At 49.8% G+C, this 17689-nt stretch overlaps 1 protein-coding gene across 3 annotated transcripts in view; it reads left to right on the top strand.

Annotated features, from left to right (window-relative positions):
• Positions 1 to 1283: 1283 nt before the first annotated feature.
• PPFIBP2 (PPFIA binding protein 2) overlaps positions 1284 to 17689 on the top strand; it is a 139588-nt gene continuing 123182 nt past the window's right edge. Inside the window, exon 1 of one of the 3 annotated variants that reach the window (XM_058545884.1) lies at positions 1284 to 1445. The gene's annotated coding sequence lies outside the window, so the exon portion shown is untranslated. The remainder of the gene's footprint in view (positions 1446 to 17689) is intronic. The other 2 variants (XM_058545880.1, XM_058545882.1) reach the window with 2 other exon arrangements.

Genomic DNA, 17689 nt, shown 5'->3' on the forward strand with positions numbered 1-17689 from the left:
CTGCTATTTTAAGGAAGCGAAAGAGAACTGAAAGGTGTCCTGTTGTAACACAACTCTTGTGGGCCCCAGCCTTCCTCTGCTGGCTTTGCCCTAGGTCTGCTTCTGGCCAGGTTCCTGCAGTGACCAGAGTCTCATATTTGCCAGGGTGGCTTAAGTTTTGTTCACATGTAAAAGTCTTCTGGGCACACTGGTAATGTCAGAGCACCAGAGTAATTTGAAAGATGTGTCTTGTGGAGTTTGTCAACACTCCAGCCTGTAGAAACATAGATAAAAACTGAGGCCAGGGCAGCTCCTGCCAGAGCTGGGGACTTGCCAGAGTCCCTGCTGTCGATGCCATCTGAGGCCCACAGGGATTTTAATCAGCTGAACTGAGCAACTAGTCTTTGGAGGCCCAGGCAGGGCAACAACCTAGCAGTACAACCAAAGGGGATTCAGGCGGTACACTAGGGGAAGGCGTTGGACTAGGTCCCCAGGGCCCAGTCCTACACTGATTCTAGAATCCATTCCTGTGGTCAGACATCACGAACGCTTTTCTTGGGCCTATGGAACCCCGCCTTGGTGCTGGGCACAGGGAAGTGCTTCTCGTCCTGGACTGTTCACAAGAACCGGCTCCAGTGTCTTTGGTCGGCGCTGACCGCTAGAGGGACCTCCACCCCAGGTCTCGGGGTTCGAGTGACCGGACCCTAGGGTGACTCAGCCTTCCAAACTGCGCGGGGGGGGGGGGGTGCTGGTGCTCAGAGACAAGGGATGAGGATGCCCTCAGGCCCGCCTCCATTTGGACGGGATCGCACGGGTCCGGAAGTCCGGACACCTTCGGGTTGCTGCGCTGGGTGTGCCTCTAAAACGTTTTTTCTATGGCGTCTCTCTTTCTCTTCCTAATTCTCGACACAAGTTCCCTTTCTGCTTCCTCGCTTCCATGCCCTGCGGCCGAAGAGCGGTTAGCGAAGGGCTGGAGAAGCCCACGCGACTGGGAGCTGGAAGCGCCCGGCGACCTCCCCGGGGCCGGAAGAGTGCAGGAGCGGGGCTCCAGGGAGGGGCGTGGCCTCCCAAAAGAGGCGGGGCTTGGGGGACTCCCACGATGGTCCAGGGGTCGGGGGCGGGGGCGGAGCTGGGGCCGGGCGGGGGCTGAAGCAGGTTCGAAGAGGCGGGATTGTCGAGGCCGGTCGCTACCGGCCGCAACGGTACCCGAGGGGGAGGGGGAGAGGCAGAGGGGCGGTCAGAGGGGGTGGGGGAGCGGGAGCTCCGGGACGAGCCTCCCGCGGGTCCCCGCCCCCGTCACGTGGGCTCCAGACCCTGCCGCTGCCGGTCGGTGCGCTGGTTGGTGGGTCAGTTGGTCGGTGGGTCAGTGGCCTGCAGCTCGGTTCTCGGCTCTCATATACGGAGGTGGGAGGGACACAAGAGCGGCCCGCACACCTGAGCCGCGCGGAGAGGAGCCCCGCACCCAGGTCAGTGGGCTGTCCCCACACCCCCAGGCCCGCTGCGCGGTCCGAACTGGGAGCCCGCGCAGGGGCATTGCTTGGGGAACAGAGAGCTCCGAGATCCAAGAACCACTCGGAGCGTGGGGGTCAGTGCCGGTGTGGGCGCCAGAGCGTGTCCCAGCCTCGAGGACGGGGGCCGTTCTCCCCTTCTCTGGCCAGAAGATGGGAGGAGGGTATAACTCCTGCGGATTTGCTCCGAGTCTCCGCCCACCCCTGCCTGGGATCTACGGACAGTCCGCGCTCCTACAGGTGCCAGGATGGCCCTGGAGATGCGCAGGGTGGTCGGTCACCTCAGTTCTGTGCGGTATGACAGAGCTCTGTTTAGTCAGCTGGAGCAGCCGCGTAATCTGGAGAGCCCAAGGCGGTCGGGAAATTTACGGTCTATTTGCCCAAGCAAATCCGTTCGGCAGAGCGTGTGTCCAGGTGCAGCGCCTTGGCTGAGACCGACTCTGTTGTCATTGCAAAAACGCAGCATGCTTTTCAAACTCGCAGGCCACTGCGTCCCAGTAGACTGCAAGTGGGGATGGCCCTGTTTGAAAGTGGGCTCCTCCTCTGCCTCAGGACGTCCCTACGCCAGACCAGCGGTTCTTCCTCAGATGAAAATAATATATTTAAAGACCAAAACTTCCAACTTTGGGTAGGATTGAAAGGGGCATTCCAGCAAGTGTTTAATCCTCTTACAAAACAAATTATAGTTTTACTTTTAGAGCAGCTGGATATTTGGTATAGATCCGTCTCCCTTTCCATATTTTGGTCTACTTCCTGTCTTTCTCTTCATCTCTCCTTCCTCTCCCTGTTCTTTAATTGATTATAATACAAATCCAAAATGTTTCCAAATTGTATGTTGCATTTTGTGAAGTTAAATGCCCAACTACAGAAAGGTAGTTGGCTGCAGACATAATTCATCTTTAGCATGTTCAGTCTTTGATTACCAGTTGTATATGGAAAACACAAAATGTTATTTGATTTAGAGATTATTTCTCTTTTGGGTTTAAGAGAGGCAGCCCATTTGTATTCTGTTTAAATTCATATTTAAACGACTTTGAAGTGGGACATGAGGGAGACTGGTGAATTTTCATTTACTGCATTCATCCATGATTTTATTTATACATTATTATTACTTTGAGATTTGATGATGTGCCAGCTATTAGCTTATTGCTACTGAGGAGACAAACTGAGAATCGTGGTCTCTTCTTTACTGGGGTAGCTATGGCAGGTGCACTGCTGTTACGACTAAGTAGAATGAGACAAGTGCTATGAAGGAGGTGAGAGCAAAGAGTTGTGGGAACTCCTGTGCTTCGGAGGAAAAGCTGAGATCATTTCAAGAAGGGAGTGACGTGTGTGTGATGGATCTCAAAAGGATTTCTCCTGGGTTTCTCCAGGCAGAGATGGGTAGAGGGTGACCTGGGCTGTGGGAGCTGTGTAGGCAGGCAAGCACTGGCTAGACTAGCCGTGAGAAGTGGCAAGTGGTCTAGCTTGGCTCCTCTGGCGAGCGGTAGACAATAAAGCTGGTGACAGAGATGAAACGTGGTCGCGGCAGGCCGCGAAAGCCAGGGCCAGAAGTCTGGACTTTGAAAGCACGAGCATGGGAACCAATAATGAGTTTCAAGCAGGGGATTGGCTGATGGTTCTGTGAGTTGAAAGTCAGGGGACCTTGGCCCTTGACTCTCCCAACCCCTAGCCTGATGTGGAGAAAATCCAGTAAATGTTTGTGGAATGAACGGTCAGGCAACGCTTTAGAGCAGTGCTTCTCAACCTTTAACAAGCTTAAGAATCGCCTGAGGATCTTGTTCAAATGCAGATTCTGATTCCTAGGTCAGGAGTGGGACCTGACATTCTGCATTTCTAACAAGTTCCCCGTGGTGAGATCCCTTCGCTATCTATAGCAAGATTAAGAGCAGTAGTTTGCAAATCTAGGTATGCCTTAGACTCACCTGGGGAGCTTTTAAACTATTCTGATAAAGTAAGTCTGGGGATGTTTTTATCAAGTTCCCCCAGGTGATTCTGCTGAAGGCCGTGTGGGAACTGCTGTCATGGACTCTGGCGGTGCGGGAAGCAGGGACTGGAGGGAAAAGACACTGGGGGTGGAGAGGTCAGTTAGGACACTGGAAGGTCAATCAGGACAGAAGTGACAAGGCCTTATGTTGGGCCTGAGAGGGTGGAGCTGGTAGGAGAGACTCGAGAGAGAGAATCTACAAGCCAGAGGGCCAGGGAGTGGGCTGTTCAGTCTCTAGACTGGACGGGTTGAGAAGTGAGGAGGGAGGAACAATTCTGGGAGAATTCAGCTTTAGACAAGGAATGGCATGCCCTTTAGACTGTAACATTTGGGATAAAATTTGGAAGTTGTTTTTTACTTGGCCATTGGAAATTTTTTTTCCTGAAATACAAATTTGTTCATGACGCTCCCCTGTTTAAAATCTTCTGGTGGATCCCCTATTGCAAAATATGAGAAGGAAGAGCTAATGTGAACACAACTGATGAGACCTTTAAACATTTGTTAAGTTCCTAGACTGTGTACCCCCATTCAAGAGGTGACACTCAGGAAAAAAAAAAGTGACACTGTCATCACTTGGTGTGGGCACAACCAGGCTGAAACTTGGCAGCTGTGTGTTTTCCTGAGTCACTATTTTTCCTGCTTCCTCCTTCCTCAGAGCAGTTCCACTTTATGCTTCCTGGCATCATTCTTTGGTTTCAACACTTGATGGCACCTGTGTGTCTCAGTTTTCGCAGAATCCACAAGTAGTCTCAGACAGGTGGGCTGTATCCTTTATAGACTCTGAAAGCCAGGTCTCGTTCGATCTTGGGGATCTTCACCAGGCCGGTCTTATCTCTCACACACTTGGTAAATAATTGAGGAGATGCTGTCATAGAGCGATCTGTTTAATTTTAGACCCAGATCTCCTCAAGGACTTTCAAGTTCCAGGGGGCTATGATACTCAGCTTTGTTTTCAGGAAATTTATGATTTCTGTTTAGTGCTCCTGGGTAATTCTCGCTTTGGTGGTTCTCGGTAATTCTCACTTTCATTTCTTCTCTCTGTCACATACACATTTATGCACACCGAGAACTGAGCATTCATTGTGCACGATGCTTTTAATCACTGTGTTCCATGTTGTGTAGTAGTCTTGGCCTCTGTAAGGCACGTGTGGATGGAAGGTCTAGACAAGATGGGATAGGATTGCCTCTCTGAAAGGATCAAGTGTAACATTCTTGTTTGGCATTCAAGGCTCTGCAGAGGCTAGCAATCATTTAGCTCGCCCACTGCATCTCCACTGTTCCCCAAACTGAGTTGCTCAACAATTTCTGTCCTTTCTGCCTCTCTGCCTTTGCATACACTATTTCCTCTTCCTGGAAAACCCCTTAGTCTCTGCTCTGAGAGATGAATGGACTCTTATTACTCCTTCAGAATGCAAATCAAACTCTTGAAACACCTCTCCACCCCCCACCTCCAAATCATTTTCACTCTGCTCTCTAATATTATGTTTGTATAGCATCAAATACAGATCTCTGCTGTGGTACTTAGACACTTCATTTGCATGTCTGTCCACACCCACTCCAAACTCCGAGCTGACCTAGGGCTGCATCAGCCCTTGTGCGTGGCCCTACATTTAGCAGATGTTCAGGAAGAGTTTGTGGTAGACACGGGCCTTGAGAGCTGGCTGGTTTTGCAGTGTTTGACTCAGTAAAGGGGGCAAGGGAAAGGTTATTCTGTGCCAGAGATGAGAGAAGGAACAAGAGCGGAACCTGAAAGTCTAGGACAAGCCCACCCAGGTGTGGCCCACATGGCTAGAGTCACAGTGTGGCTTGAGGAGGGGACACTGGGAGAGGTGAGGCTGGAATCTCAGGCTGGGCAGAGATCATGGAAGGCCTTGAAAGTTGGAGCTAAAGAATTTAAATTTAATTCCAATGACATTGAAGGAGTATGAAAAAGGCACGATGAAAGCTGTGCTTCCAGGAGGATTCAGGGCTGGGAAGGGAAGGTTGGAGAGACAGCAAAGAACTGGTGAGAATGCGCTGTTGGAATAACCCATTGAGGTAGATTAGGACCTAAATCAAAGCAATGCAATAAGGATGAAGAGGAAGAAACAGGCGAGTGAGCTTGCCAAGAAATCCTGCAGGATTTGGTAACTGATTGGATTTGAGGGAGAGAGAAAAAGAGTCAAATTGGACACTGACATTTTGTGCTAGTTTGCTGGGAGAAGAATGAGGCAATTGTTAGCAGCATGAGAGCATGGAGGAGCTTCTTGGAAGGGGGAAGGGAAATGAGGGTGGTTGATTCCTTCTGGAATCAGGAGGCAGCCATGGGTAGTTTCTTGTATGCCTCATATTTTTACTCATGAGGATGGTGAAGCGCAAAGAAACCTACCCAGTGTCACCCAGCTGCTGGTGACAGAAGCCAGGCCACCTGGCTCTCTAGCCTGGGGCTCTACTCTTTGTAGCACAGTGGGTTTGGCCAGAGGAGAACTGTCAGAAGGTCCAGATGGAGATTCCATTAGGCAATGAAAAACGGGAAAGAGACCAGGTTTGGGGTTAATTCAGTCTGCAGAACAGCTAAGGCTGGAGTCTTATAGGTCAAGGACTCAGAGGGGAAGTATCTATTGGCAGCCAATGCCAAGGGGGGTGTGAAAGCTCATGAGTCCTCCTTTCTTTCCTGTGGCCTACTGTATGTGGGCTAATGGAAAGTAGGGAGTGCTTTTATGGTGTCGGCACTCTTACACTTCTTAGTGCTCAGTGTAGGTACATGTGTATTAAATGGTTTTTCTGGGAATGCAACCACCAATCTATCAGTTCCATGGGAAGATGTATTCTAAGACCTAAACACCTTTTTTCTTTCCCAACAAACTTTTAGGGACACATCCAACCAGTCATGAGAAGTTGCCCGTGTAGTATGGGAGTAGAGGTGGTGGGGGGCACCTGTCTGGGGAAGGCAACCAGCCGTGAGGACATTTTCCAAGCAGGGGCCTGTGTGTAGGGCCAATGTCAGGGATCCGGATGTTTGAGTGAGGGCCACAGCTGTCAGATGAGGAGAGAGGACCTTATCTAGAATCTGCCCTGCTGCCAAGAGACTCAGTGGCCCTGAGGTTGGATTTCCTTCCCTCCTCACCCCTCCCTTCCACTCCTCTCTGCCCAGCCAGGCTCCTCAGGCTCCTGCTTCCCAGGATGAGTTCTCCCTGTGCCATGGCACAGTGATCGCCTTAGTGCTAAGGAGGGCTGGGTTTATGCATGTGAAACATTTAGATTACTGCCTCGCTTGTGGTAATTGCCAAATAAAAACAAAGACACAAAGAATGTGGGATTCAACTTTGAAGGCAAACTCGTCAAGCCTCTTGGCTCTTTTGAGCTATGTAGCTCCATCTGGCAAGTTTCTACGTTATCTTGTTTTGAGTTTTTGTTTTTGTGTCTTTTTTTCGCTGCTCACCCGTGGTAAAGTATCACAGTCAGCCATAGATTGCAGACTTGAGATTTGGGTTGTCCCTGTCTCAGGAATGACATGCAGAGGTGAGTGGGTAGACCGTCTCCTAACAAATCTCCAAGAGATTGTTAACCCAGGTGAGGCTATGGGGAATTGATCTTACCGTGGCCTCCCTGTCACCCTCCCTTGCCTACAGCTGCTATGATGTTCCCAGGTGGCTCTGCTTTGGGTATCTGTTTCCTGCTGGTGGTGAGGACAGGCCTAGGGGAGGAGTTGATCCAAATCCCAGGGTTGCTTTGCCTGCTAGGGGATAGCCAGTGCTTGCTGGTCTCTGGGAGTGTTTAGCAGGCATAGTCAGAACTCCTGCCCTGACTCCCGAGTAAAGACATAAATCCACAGTGACTTGTGTGCATAGTTGGAATGTACTACTCAGATATAGCTGGGCAGGGATCACTCTGACTGGGAGGGCCACTCCTGTGACTGCACTGAAGTGTCCCAAGGGTCTTCTTAGCCTACTTCTCCAACCTGCTTCTGGCAGAGAGGCCCAGAGGGCCCTGCCAAAAGGATCTCTTTGGGTTGGCAACCTGTGTGTGTGTGTGTGTGTGTGTGTGTGTGTGTGAACGTGTGAGTGAGTGAGTGAGAGGGAGAGAGAGCGAGAGAGAGAGAGAGAGAGAGAGAGAGAGAGAGAGAGAGAGAGAGAGAGAGGTAGTTGTGTAGGAGCCAAGACGTCTGCTGTAGGGACTAAGGAAACATAGAAGGGCAGAGCCACAGCTCAGACTAGGAAGGCCAAATATGAGTTACCTTTGTTCCTTGCATGCATACGTGGCAACTCCTCTCTCTTCAGGAGTGATAGTTTCCTTCCCCCAACACAAGGCCTTGTTTTCCCTGAGTCAAAGAGATTTTCGCATGAATAGCTAGCTCACTGGACTGCTTCGTGGAGGCAACAGGGGCTGAGTAGACTAGCCCCACAGAAAGCTGCCTCCAGAGGGAAGGATAGGGTGGAACTTCCAGCTTTGGTGGGTTTTACAAAGGGCTTGTCTCATGAGGTGGGTAGTGTTATTCCTAGAGAAGTAAAGTGATTTTTTTTTAAGCTTCCAGAGTATTAGATTTAATTTATTGTCCAAACTGGGACCCTTTCAAGAGTGAAAGGAGGCAAACAGATGCTAAACTGGATGGGATCCTGGGATGGCAGGACTGTCTCGGGTGTACTGAGACGTGTGGTGTCAAACTCCAAATGCAATAAGCAAGCAAGGCAGGTGTGGGGGGAGGATTGGGGTGAGAGGATGGCAGTAGGGGGAGGGGAGAAGTTAGAACTTGAATTTGGGTGGGAAACGCAGATTCTTCTAATTCAACATTTTACTAAAGCAAAGGAATCATTCTTGGCTCTGACACCTGACCTTGACTGGATGTCATGAAAAAGTTTTATTACATAAGCTCTTCCTGCAACTGGCCAAGACATCTGGTTCTTCGATGCAAGGCTGCTCACCCGGTAACAACAACAAGTGCCCTGTGTGTCCATCTAGGTTTTCGCTGCCCGGCTCGCTAGAGCTGCACAATGCCTCAGGCAGGGATTATTGTCCTGCTTCTGGAGAGGAGGAAACTGACTCCTCCTGCCCACCCCCTCCTTCCAGCATGGCAGGCAGTGGTTTCTCCACCATGAGGACTTGGCCTCCTTGGTGTCTGAGGACCCTGGTAGCTCTCGAGTGTGGTCTTCAGACAGCCCTCCATTTGAATCCCAGCTCTACGCAGACTGGCTGTTGCTACTTTGAGCAAGTCTCCACCTCTCTGAGCTTTAAGTTCCTTATCTGTTAAATGGGAACAATAACAGGCTTATTTCATTTGGTTGTTGTGAAGATTAAATGACATGATGCACATAAAATGTTGGCTACAGTGGTTGGCACATCGACAGGTCAATAAATGGTATTATCATCATTACCATCCTTTTCTCAGGAAGTCTGGCAAAAATACTTTGTCAAGAGGAGTGATGTACATCATCCGGAGGGCTTATTTTGAAATTCCAGGGGGGAAGTAGCATGCCTTGGGCCTCCAGGTGTGACACAGAAAGGACAGCCATGGTGGAGGTAAGCAGGAGGTCCAGGAGGCAGAAGTGCATGGCAGGGTGGGGAACAGCCCGGTTTCAGATGGCCGGTCACCAACGTACGGGACAAGACATACGGGACAAGGGCGACAAACAGAGCTCAGAGCCCAGGCCAGCTTGATGAGACTTGGCAGGGTAAGCACAAAGTCCTGCCCTTAGGCTCCAAAAATCAATTGGTGTGTTTCCTACCCAACCATGTGGAAAAGCGCACATAAATTGGCTTAGCCTGGCTGCATTAATAGAAGTCCTGAGTTTAGACCTTGCTGGGGGATCATCCCACTTTTCCCTGCACTGGCCCAAACTGGCCACATTTGGAGGTTGTACCCTGGGCACCATACTTTGGGAGCAGGTGGAGGAGGAACCCTTAATGCTACAAAACTGGAGACTCTGTCCTGCAAGCTTTGGAAGGACCTGGGACAGACAGGAAGACACCAGACCGTGATTGCAATTTTCGGATGGGTGAGGGAGCTATCATCTTCATCGCTCAGGGGGCAGAGTTCAGGGTCCATGGTGGTGACGATAAAGAGAATTAAAGAGGAGGCAGATTTCAATTTGATGTGATGTAAGAAATTCCAAATAACTCAAGCGTACCTCTGGGGCCAGGCAGCTCTTTTAGAGCATGTATTGGAGTCTGCCTGAAGAGGGTATTGTCCAAGCGGTATTGACAAGAGAGGAGTTTGTAAAATAACAAGGGAGGCAGAATTTGCTCAAAGGTAATAGGTCTAACTAAAAGTGCTGTAGGATTTTAGGGGGATAATTGGTGGCTTCTGAGCAGAGAGGTGACTTGCAGCAAATGTGGGGTGGAATGAGGGTAGAAGGCAGGGGAAGGGCAGCGGTAAAGCTGTGCAGAAGCTTATAGAATCTTCTCTATATCAAGTCACAGGCTGAAGTCCCACTCAGTAACAGGGGTTGGGGGAGAGGAAAGGCTCTGAGGAAATGCCTTTGTGAGCTGAAACTCTGAGGCTATGATCTCCAAAGAAGTAATTGTACTGTGTGTATTCTCTGCTGATGTCTACCTTGGCCCAGCCACCTGACTGGGGCATGAAGCCTTTTATAGGCTCGTAGGCCACTCCTTGAAGATTTTGAGGACATAGCATCTGGAGAACCAGGGCCATGTGATCTGAGACACTGGGCTCACAGCATCCAAGAGGCGATGGCAGGTATAGGAGAGAGCCAGCCAGGAGGGCACTGGGCACGACACTGGGAAGTTGGACTGTCTGTCTGCAGCCTGGGCCACAGAGCAAGCTTCCAGCCCCAGGAGGAGGTGGGGAAGGGCTGTAGGCAGCAGGGCCTTATTCAAGTAGGCTGAGGTTTTGGGTGGGGTGTGGATGGGAGGATGGAGAGTGCTGTAGTTAAGCTACATGGATTCCTGAGGAGCATTTAGTCCTGGCCTAGGTGGCAGGGAGGGGAGCCTGGCGGTAGGAAGGGAGGCCATGGAAACCCCAAAGTCAGAATTGGCCCACTGGATCTAGGGAAGCTCTCACCCTTTTAGGAACAGAGGTAGAATATAATTCTTAAGTATTCTGGAATCAACAGACTTGTGACCTCATTTATTATTTCAGTCACCAAATGATTTTTGATCATCCTCTGTGCTTAGAATTGTGATGGTAGGAACATGAGATGAGTAAGACATGTTCCCTGTCTTGGTGGAATTTAAGGAATGTACCCCTTACTCAAAATAGGCAGTAATAACCATAGAGGAAACACAGTAAGCATTCAGAGAAAGGAGAGGTTGGGGCACTAGGCTTGCTGAGGAGGTGGCATTTAAGGTAAGTCTCGAAGGAAAGACAGGGACCCGAGACACCCTTTTCTATGGGGTGAAGGGCATGTCTAGCAGAGGGAACAGCAAGGCCCAAAGAAAGGCATGGGATGGTAAGTTAAGGGGCAAGTGTGGAAAACAGCCAGTGGTTTGGTTTGGCAGGAACTGAGGAGTAAGCGAGGTTAAATGGGGAACCAGGGATTGGAAATCATCCTTCATTAAGTACCTACCGTACATCAGGCACTGAGTACAGAGTCATCTGTGCTGCTTACATCTCACAGGAGCCTTTCAGGGCTTTAACCAAGAAGGAAACTGGCTCAGGATAAGTGATTTTCCCAGGGTTCCCTGGCTGGTGAGTGGCTGAAATGCAATTTATGCCTAGTCTACCTGATCCCCAGACCTGTGTTCTTCCCACTCTATTTGCCATTACGTTGAGAGTCCAGATTATTCAGAGTCTTAAAATTACCACGAAGACCAGCTCTTCATGTTGAGGCAGGAAGATGGTCAGTCTGCACGGGTCAGCTGACATTAACCTGTGAGAAGCACTTGGTGGACGTGACCAGATTATTATGATGCATGGCCAGCCCCAACAAATATTTACGTTTACACACACATACATGTTTAGGAAGTAAATCTCTAAAATAGTAGAAAGTTGCACCATTGTTCCTGGTGTCATAGAAACTGTTACTTCCTGAGGACTGTAGGCAATTGCTGATTTCATGGCTGACTTCCTCTATTTTCTCTCCCACTCAATAAAGTATATTAGAATGGGGCAAGATAACTGGAATCTTCTCTAGTTTATACAAAAAGATTTTTGGCTTTAGCTACTTTATCATTAGTAACAAGTTATTTACAACCCACCTCACCTGTTGGTGACCCCAGGGTGTCAGCTGTAGAGGGATGTTAATCAAGATGGTATTCTGGAGTGGGTTGGAAGGGTGGGGTGAGGGATGCGAGTCAGAGAAGCCTGGGCACTAACCCAGGTGGGGCTGTGGGGGTGGAGAGGAGGGGCCGGCACAGTTCAGGAAGCATTTGCTGGGAGCCTGCCTGTGCAGGGGTGTGGAGGGGGCACTGGGACACCTGCAGTGAAAGGAGAGCATTGTTTCCACAGTGGCATGTTCAGACTCTGAGCAGATGGCAGCTGTCTGCTGAAATTGGGGTTCTTTCTTATCCTGTATCCTATAGAACCACCTAGTCCTTATTGCTGTTCAGGTCTGCCCAGGGCCCCATCCTCTGTCCAGCTTGGCCTCCCTCCTGGAGCTCAGAACCCAGATCTAGCCCTGGTTAGCCATACCGTGCCTCTGTTCTCAGGGTGGACCTGGGTCCTTCAGGCTTCTTAATGGGAATGTTTCCCTAAGCCCAGAGAGAAAGCCTGAGAAGACCACTTAGGAAGGCTGCAGTGCCAGATAGGGTAGCATCTGGTCTACAGTGACTTGGGACCTCATGTTAACAGGGTACTTCAGGCGGGACAAAGCTCTACCCCCATGTTCTGCTTACTAATCATGAGCACTTTGAAAACTGTTAAGGGGTGTTCCAGGCTCACAAATCCAGTCTTTAAATGTCATGATTACTTATATTTGAAAGAAAATTTTAAATGAATCTAGTGACAATTGAATGAGCAATGGCGTTCATGAGAAGGATCCTGGAGGTTACCTGAGACACGCTTCTCGTGGCATCACTGTTACGCACTGTGAGTGGAAACCTTTCCTCAGTACCTCCAGGATTCAGTGCCTGCTCAGCTCTAGGTGTCCTGTAAGAGTGTGGTATCCACTAGGAGCAATTGCAGGCCTCTCTGGGACACAAGTACAACTTGGCCATCTTCTTTCAAGGCCACCTCAGTAAATAAAGGCTCTCCTGATGCCAGTGGCCCAGGGACCTCCTGCTCCAAGGCTGAAGCCAGCTACATGTATGGTCGGGATTTGGCCCTTCCTCTCCCCAACCCCTAGAGCCCAGCTTCAGCCTCCATGTTTGGGGTCTCCCAAGTCCATCTCCCCAGCTGTGACTTTTTTGCCAGGTGACTGCCCCCAGATGGCACTTGAGCATCATAAACTCTGCCAGCTCACTGTCCCTAAATGGGATGCCTGGTGAGACTCTGGTGGAATGGCTGAGGAAGGCACCAAGAGGCTGTAAGAGCAGGCACGTGATCGACAGGAAACTTCTGCTCTGGGCAGCCTGGTGGCCCTGGCCTTCCTGTCAGATATGGTAGAGAGGCTCAGAAAGCTTGGAGCAGGTGCACTGTGTTTGTATCCCCAGGGTGCTCCTAATTGGGGCCTGGCTCCAAGAGATTTGGCAGCTTCCCAAAGAGAGTCAATGTCATATATTTTTCCTGATCTCAACATTTAGGCCCTGATAAGAGGTCTTGGCTAAATCTGTCTTCCAGAATAGCGCAGTTAGGGACATGTTCTCTGAGAGGGGACAGGCTGGGTGTCACATATTTACTGAGCCTTGTGGTTTACTCTGCCCTCTCTCCTGACCCTCTGACCAGCCCTGTGTGGCGCAGGTGGTATTATCTCCATTACATAGTAACCTGAGAGGTTAATGTATGTTACCCGAGGTCAAAACTAACCCAGCTGTAAGTTGTAGAGCCGGGATTTAAACGAAAGTCAGTCTGACTCCAAATCTTGGACTCTTTCTATTGCGTCTTGTTCCTCTCCTTCCTCAAGGGAATGAGAAAGGAGCCGCAGACAGCTCAGGGTTGGACTGGGCTGGGGTGTGGGGCCTCTGGTGTCGGCACTGCCTTCCCCTTCTGTGGCCCTTTTGAATCATACAGGCTTCTCCCCCTTTCACTTTGAGTCTGAGGAACTGTTCAGCTATCTCCTGTGGGAAAATAATGGCCTTGCTTTGTGGAAAAGAAGAGTTGAGAAAGATGGGAGAGAGGCACCCAGGAGCTGTTGCAGATACTCCCACTCCCTGGGAGTCAGATTGACAGACTTCCAGAACCAGAGCTCTGGGCGCCCAGGGCGGGGAGACCGAGTGCAGTGTGATTCTCCAGCCGGCTTGTCTTTGGTCTGCAGGAGTGTGTGTGCAGATGGGGGATTCCTGGATCACTTTTCTTAGGAAAGTCCCTGAACCGCTTTCTGGCCTAAGTGGTTTTAGGTGGGGGGAAGTGATCTGGGGGGCAAGTGTCTTGTGACTGGTGAGCTGGGGTTAGGGGCCCGGCCCTGCCCTTCTCTCCCCCATTATAAGCTGGAGTTGTTGAATTGGGCTGAAGAGAAGAGGGCTGGGCCCAGGGCTCTTGGTTCCTTGACTGCAGCTTGACAGGTCGTCAGGCTGCAGGGTCTTGGGGTTTCCTCTTTGTAGGTGCCAAAGTCGGGCCTCACTAAAAGGTCTTGTTTTCCAGGTGCAATTGACTTACAAAGAATATAGATAAAAGACTATCAGGCGTGGTTCTTACCTAAATGTTGTTTAAAGTCTGAGGATGCAAAGCAAAGTCTCTCTTAGACTGAGAGGGAAGGGGGACGCCAGTGGATGAGAGCAGAGGCCCACGTCTTTGGAGAGGAGGGTGCCTTCCTTCAATAGGTTTGCCTAGCTGTGTGTCCAAGATCTGATGAGAGTATGTATTAGTTTGCTATGGCTGCTATAACAAAGTACCACAGACTGGGTGGATTAAACAACAGAAATTAACTTTTCTCATAATTCTGGAGGCTAAAGTCCAAGATGAAGGTGTTGGCAGTGTTGTTTTTTTCTGAGGCCTCTTTCTTTGGCTTGTAGATGCCCATCTACTCCCTGTGCCTTCACATGGTCTTCCCTCTGTACTTGTCTGTGTCCTTATAAGGATACCAGTTAGATTGAATTAGGGCCCCCCAATGACCTCATTTTAACTTAGTTACCTCTTTAAAGATCGTATTTCTAAATACAGTCACATTCTGGAGTACTGGGAGTTAGGACTTCAACATGTGAATTTGGTGGAGGGGAGACACAATTCAGCCCATAACAGCATGTTTCCAAATTCCTCAGTGGACAAAGCTCAGTGTCGTGGTGAGGGATGGAGAGGCACTCACTGCTAGTCATACCAAAGGACCAGGAGAGGAAGGTAGATGAAGCCCAGCCAGAGGAGGAAGCTTGACTGGCCTTGTCCAAAGGCTCAGCCCAGAAAAGTCCCGGCTGAGCTGTTCCCTTGTGGTCTGGGCTCTCTGGCAGCAGTGGGTTCTGTGCAGTGTCTTCATCTGGCTCCCATGTGGCCCTCAGCCCTCCAGTGAAGACAGAGCTGCTAATACTCTGCTAATTCCCTCCCGCCCAGGCCTGCAGAGGAAGCCCTCTTCTCCTCTGACAGAGGCAGGAGCCAGGCTGTTGTTGCCAGTGCACCCAGCCTGTCTTTAGGAAAATTCTTTGATCTCCTACAGGTTCAAATTTTTTTTAATGCAAAAGGAAAACTATTGCACTGATTCAAAATTAAACTGTTTACCAAATGTTGAAATGAAGGTTCAAAATACAGAATAAATTTTGATTAATTCAATTAGTCTTTACCTAGAGCCTGCCAAATTCTAGGGCCTGTGTTCATCCCCAGGCAGCTTAGGAGGCTTGTAGGAGGTAGCTGGCTGCAGGCTAAAGTTATGCAGGAGGCCCCCGAACACTCGAGATGATAGAGACATCTTGCCAAGTCAGATCTGTTTTTTTTTTTTCTTGTTGCTTAGCATTCTAAAATAATAGAATGAGGAGTAATGCCTGGTTTTATCATCTGTTAGGGGAAGCTACATCCTCTTCTCCTGTTGATCCTTTGGGAACATAATTACATTTATCAATTATGTCTCTTGCTCATGCCAGGCCCAAGCATGGCCAGATTCCCCTTACGGCAGAGCTGCCTTTGCCTCTTGGCTATCAGGCTGCAAGAGAGAGGGACCTCAGTTATGGAGAAAGCGAGATGGGAGAGGCTGCTGTGGACAACTGCCCACCCTTACTTCAGAAAGCTGGCCAAGGTCTGTCTCTCTCACATATCTCTTCTCCCTTTGTTCACCACTCAGATAGGCACACATTTCACATTTTGTGTCAGCCAGCATTTACTGAGTGTCCATCTGTGTCAGGTTCGTTGCTGGGCCCAGAATAGAAAGAATAGAACATACTCTTTACTCTCAAGCATCTTAATTTAGAAGAGGAGACAGACATACTGAGGAATCATATAAGCAGAGCTGTAAGTGAGATGATAAAGGTAGGTACCAAGTGTGGCAGGAGCAGAGTGGAGGCATCTAGCCCCTTCAGGCACTGGGGGTAGTGGTGTCAGGAAAGTTTTCTGGCATTGGTGCATTTAGAGAAAGCCTTAGAATGGGTGGGATTTGAAAGTATAGGTGGAGAAAATCATCCCAAACAGAGGAAATAGAGGAAACAGGAAAATCTTTCTGGATGTAGGGAGTAGGAAGGCCCAGTGTAGCTGGACCTGAGAGTATGGTGAGAAGTGCAGCTGGAGGACTTTGATGGCTGAGCTACAGAATGTGACCTTGTTCCTGAAACAGTGGGGAGCCACGGAGGGTTTGGGAGTAGAGGAGTAAGGTCATGAGCTTTATGAAACATATCCTGCCTGCACTGGGAAAGATGGGTTGAAGAAGGTTCAGCTATAAGGAGGAAGCCTAGAGGAGGCAGCTTTGGCAATCCAGGTGAGAGATGATGAGGATCTGAATGATGATGAGATGAGTGTTTGGTCAGATGTTAGGACCTTCAGGAAGTCTGAATGGCACCATAGACAGAGCACCATATGAGGCAACAGGAATTTGGGTTCAAATCTCAGTTCTACTGGTCCCCAGCAAGGGAGGGTGGAATCCTGTGTTCCCCCCTGGAAAAGCCTAGATTCCTAAGTGGTGGGGTTTAAAAAAGATCTTTTATTATTTAAAAAAAATCAAAGGGGGGCCGGCCCGGTGGCGCAAGCTGTTAAGTGCGCGCGCTCCGCTGTGGCGGCCCGGGGTTCGCTGGTTCGGATCCCAGGCGCGCACCGACGCACTGCTTGGTAAGCCATGCTGTGGCGGCGTCCCATATAAAGTGGAGGAAGATGGGCACCGATGTTAGCCCAGGGCCGTCTTCCTCAGCAAAAAAAAAAAAAGAGGAGGATTGGCAGGTGTTAGCTCAGGGCTGATCTCCTCACAAAAAAAAAAAAAAAACTCTGGATGCTAAGGCTTCCCTAAAAAAAAAAAAAAAAAATCAAAGATACACAAAAGGTGACAGAATAGTATAACGACTCTCCTTACCCATCACCCAGCTTTAACAATGACCCCTTGCTGGTTATAGTTTTTAGGGAGCAGGTTTTGAGGTGAAGCTTTTAGGAAGTATTCAAGTTGAGGTTGAATTTGAAGCATTTCTCTGACTCTGTCTATCTTCAGGTTGAGGCAGTGAAACGACTTGCTGTCCATTTATTCCTCCTTGGAGGTAAATTTGTGTGTGTGCATGCATGTATTCTCTGCTGTGAGAAGGAGAACGAGGGTAGCTTTGGCTGAAGGATGTGTTCTGGGGTTGAGGAAACATACTGCCAGCAGGTTCCTGTCAGTGGAGTCAGGTTCTGTCTGCCACGGGGGCAGGTGGGGTGTGGACAGGGGAGAGGATGGAGGTAAGGACTGCATAGGGGGGCGGTTTGCAGAGTCAGACACCATCATTAGCTGTTCACTGAAGGGTGCCTGTGGCCTGGGGCCTGATTCATGCTGACCAAACTGACAAGGCTAGTCTATAAACCAGACACCAGTGGACTAATTTACTTTGGCAGGTGTTGTACAGTGGCCACAACACAAATGCCAGCCTTCCCAGACCACCTTCCTGGCATTTCCCTACCTGGGAAAGTGAATTACAGGGTCATCTGCAGGTTGCTGGGGCGCCAGGATCCCAAACGGAGGCCTCTCTGTGGCTGGTAGCGGTGTCACCCCAGGATGCTATGGGGCCTTCTTGCTAGTGATCAATTCCTACCCCCAGAGATGGTGTGTCAGTCACCAGTGTGCCACACAGACCAGACCAACACTGACCAGTCCTC

The sequence above is a fragment of the Diceros bicornis genome, chromosome 7, assembly GCF_020826845.1.
Source record: "Diceros bicornis minor isolate mBicDic1 chromosome 7, mDicBic1.mat.cur, whole genome shotgun sequence".
Classification (NCBI taxonomy): domain Eukaryota; kingdom Metazoa; phylum Chordata; class Mammalia; order Perissodactyla; family Rhinocerotidae; genus Diceros; species Diceros bicornis.